We start from the raw sequence: 4,672 nt of genomic DNA on the forward strand, positions 1-4,672 counted from the left end.
GGCAGATTAAAGTAAAGACACCACCAGAGTCCAACTTGGTGAACCAAGTTTTATAGATATTTTTTAGATGTAGGGTTATCTACAGAATATGAGTGAGAGGTTATATACAGGAAAAGTTATGACTTAAAGATTTAAATGACTTTAAGTTGTAGTACCCCAAACCCACCCTAGCATAGGTGACTCCTATGTGAGCTGGAAACTTGGAGCTCACTATTTGACCTCCAGGTAATTTAATACATTGGAAAGTGGCTTTTAAAGGCAGCTTAATTGGTTTCTGCTTCTTTCCAGCAGCTGGTCTGATCTCCCTTCTTCTGGTCATCTTACTGAGCTTACAGTACTCTCAGCTGTCCTTTTTGTTATATATGCTTGGGGAGAGGAGTCAAGTGAAACTGGTCAGTTTCTGTGACTTCCTGGATCTAGTGAGTTGATTTCTTGCTGAGACTTAATGAATTTCTCTTGAGGATGGAATATTTTATCTCCTTTTATAAGGTCCTGTTGTTTCTACTCTTGTTTAACATTCTGAATCTTAAGAAGCTTCATTCCTATAAAATAGGTTTTTATATTGGAGAAAAAATAGGTTATTATATTGCTACATAAATATTATATATAAAATAGGTGAAATGTCTACAATTAGTAAAAGGTATATTAAAATGTTCAATCTCTAGAATTTATTCTAAATTTTATAAGGAAACTAATTATAGGTCTAACTGTGTATTCTGAAAGTTGAGATATATTTAAACAATTTAGTAACACTTTCCAAATAAACCTTATAGGATGTGAGTGTCAGGGGGCAGTGCACATGTTTGTTGAGGTACCTGCAGAGTCCAGAAGAGGACATCAGAAGCCCAGAAGTTAGAGTTGTAGGTGGTTATTAACTGCCTGTTGTGGTTACAGATATTGAACCCTGGTCCTTGGAAAGAGCAACAAATACTCTTAATCACAGATCTGACTGTACAACACACCCAAGGAATATTTTCATAATGAAAATCTCTCTTCTCAATGTTATTTCACTGTTATTATAGTTACTTTAAGATACTTTAATTTGAAAGCATAATTAAATATGTACACATAATAAAGTTTATTTTATTTAGATTTTATGTTAAAAAATATAGAGTCAGAATGTGTGTCTGTCCCAATTATGTAGTCAGTTAGAAAATGGTGTGGAGATTACAGTACTCAGTGTAATCTGACACATAATAAAAACTACTATTGTGCTTCATCCAATCTCTGAGTGCTTTAGTGAGCTCTTTGGCACTATAATGAAATATCTAAAAGAGCTAGTTTTATGAGCAAAATGGTTCAATTCATTCCCAATTTTAGAGGAATTCAAAATCAAATGCTTTAACACATGTTCTAGCAGACCTATCCCCTCTGTATCACCTTATAGCCTAAACGGCAACTCCAGGAGATTGCCTGGAAGGAGACAGGTTATTGCATCTTAGATGGAGACAGAATGAGAGGGATCAAGTGCTTCTTTTACGTGGCTCTCTTACAAGAGGTCTTCCAGAATTACCACCTGCTCCAACTCACCTAAACCTCTACCACTCAGCCTCTCTCTGTTAAAGGTTCCACCAAGTCTCAGCAGCAGTCTAGGACAAAACCAGTAATGTGTTGGTATTTGGAATTACTCTTATAAATCATGCTTGAACCCTATCATGAAGTATTTCACTTAACATCTCTAGCTGCCTATCATCTGTCATGTCAACCTGAACATACAAATAATAGAGTGTTCCAATTATGACCTATACAATGTTTATAGGAAGATGTAAAGCATTTAATTTACATCTAGTAGCTAAATATTTTAATTTCATACTAACATGTATTTATTTAAATACTTGAAATTACATTCTTACATTAGAAAGTGTACCAAATAGTAGATCCCTCCAATATTTATTTAAAATAAGATTACTATTTTACTCAGGACTTACTTATTAATTAATATATTTGCATTATTTATATCTTGGGCAAGAAGAACCTTGCAAAACTCATTTTGAGTGGTTCAGTTCCACATTAAGAATACTTTAATAAATTACTAACAATGTAAGATATAGTCTAGATTTCAATATACATTTTTACCAAGTTATGGCTATCATCTCTTTTCTCAATGTTACTTCACTGGTATTATAGTTACTTTAAGATACTTTAATTTGAAAGCATAACTAAGTATGTACACATAATAAAGTTTATTTTATTTAGTAGTTTCTAACCATGACTGGAGAAACGATTCAGAAGATATTATCTTGTGCTACCCTTGCAGAGAACCAGAGTTAAATTCCCAGCACTCATACTGAAAGGATCACAATTACCTTCACTCCAGCTCCTGAAGGACAGACAGTTCTCATCTCTGTGGGTGTTTGCAGTCATTGTTCATAAGCTCATAAACACACACACACACACACACACACACACACACACACACACACACACGTGTCCATGCATGCATGCATGCATAATTAATAACATTTTAAATTTTTTCTAATTAGATACAAGAGGTGCCACGCCCACGACGATGTCGCTCACGTGACAAATGCCTTGGATGAGGTAGTTACGTGGGAAAGGGGGGCTCGCAGCCCTCGGGTCTATGCCCCCGGCGACCCCTCATCAATCTGCCCAAATCAAGGTGCCAGGCTACACGGAACCACACAGATCTGCTTGCAGAGGCTGGCTGGCACTCTGCCTTCTTCTCTTTGCAGCTGTAATTATTGCTGTTTCCTTGTGTATTGATTCCAGGAAGTTAACTCTTAATGTTCCTGATGTGCTCCATAAAGACAGTAATGATTCCTCAAAAGTGGCTTTGATACCCCTACCTATGATTCAAGCCCTTAGGCAAACAGTTCAAGAGGGTCCCTAAAGTTTGGGGGAATTCATGAATGATTTAGAGCAGAAAGAACTTATGATTCAGAAGGACAAAGATTCTAACAAAGAGAGAATGAAAGTAAAGGTTCAGGCACTCATAGGCAATCCACACGAAAAGGCCGACAGCAGCTGCAAGGAAGCAGTTACAGGAATTAGTCATTCCTACAAGAATTATCCAGGGACAAATAGAGTTTCTCATCAAGGGTCAATGGTGACAACCCCCTAACTTTAATCTTAGATATAATAATTATTTAGAGCCATTACCTTTTACGGGAGCTTATGACATACATGGGAACCGATGTGTGAATCATAATAGTATGAAAACAGAATGGCATAAGTTACAGTTCATGGAAAGATTAGCTAGGTACCGACCCCCCTGGTGCCTTCTCACCTGCAGGCAAAGGTTAAAATATTTTCACACAAATGAAACCATGGTTAAAACAATGATGGAAAGGGTTTAATTTTGATACAGAACAAAGGTATAGAAGAAAAACTACAGCTAGGGCCGTAATGTTCTCTGTCCGGATGAGGAACCACAAAAGAAAAAGTAAAGGCTATTCTCATGAGATCTGTTAATCATTCTGAGAAAATTGTGTGACTATATTGTTGATTCTATGTCTATCACCTTACTGGCCGATTGCCATGTTTCCTCAAGTAACTGTATAAAATTCACTGCTTGGTCTGAGTAAAATTACAGCAGCTTCACAACATACTCTCGTGTCTGTGGCTATCTGTCATTTGCCGAATCCCACTTATCCTGAGTACCTTCACCCCGTTCTCCCTCGGTCTGGTGGTCTAGCTGAGATCCAGTCCACAGCAAAGAGGGAAATATTAAAACTAAAGGGCCTGTGTTCATACTGTATGCAAGTATTTCATAAGGAAAGACTTGGCAGATTGGGAAGATGAGGCATGAAACCAAGTGCAGATCTCTATCAGCTTTAAAGGGAGAACCATGGGATTTGTTGTTTGGGGCTAGAAAGCTCAAGTGATGAACCATATTTTATGATAATATAATTTAAATTACTTTATTTGCTCTTTATTATACACATAACAAGAATAAATATTAGAAATGTTCTAGAATTATAAAAGATTTGATTCTTTAAACAAACTCAATTTTAATTGTTATTTTTCTAGGCCATTTAATACGTGAAGTTGGGTCCATTTTAGCCATGTTGACATTACATGCATCACAAAGATTGCTTTTTGTCAGGTAAGTTGTACTGAATTCTTATCTATCATTTGTCCATTTGTGTTATTATCTTGGCAACTGGTATCTTTTTACATTTTGCTAGCCATGAAATATTTGCTGGTTAAAAACCAGGGAAAAGGTAAGGTATAAAATGTATACTATGTCACCAGTGAAGAATTCAACTCATATGAATGCAGAACATTACATGAAGAGAGATTCTTTGGACCCCATAACTCTAAATAGATATCTCCATCATATTGGTGAAATTATTAAGGCCACTACACATAGTTAAAAGGGAGGTTTATTTTGTGGGGTAACTTACAAATGAAGGGGTAGGTTGCAGGGTCTGGCAAAGGTATAGCGCAGTCCTGCGGTGTTCTCTGGAGAACTCTGCTCGGTCTACCTCCAGCGTCCAGGGTCCCAGAACCAAGAGAGAGACCTCCTCTCGATCCTGGGTCTTCAGCCTCCTCTCTCAGCCCCACCTTGTGGGCATGACCATTACCGAAGCCTCAATGGGGGTTGGAACTTCCAGGCCAGTGCTGGGATGGCTATCTACTACACCATCAAATCCTTTTCTCAAAGCTCAGGGAACCCAGGGGAAGAGGAGGTGGAAAGAGTTTAAGAGCC

The sequence above is a fragment of the Onychomys torridus genome, chromosome 6, assembly GCF_903995425.1.
Source record: "Onychomys torridus chromosome 6, mOncTor1.1, whole genome shotgun sequence".
Taxonomy (NCBI): domain Eukaryota; kingdom Metazoa; phylum Chordata; class Mammalia; order Rodentia; family Cricetidae; genus Onychomys; species Onychomys torridus.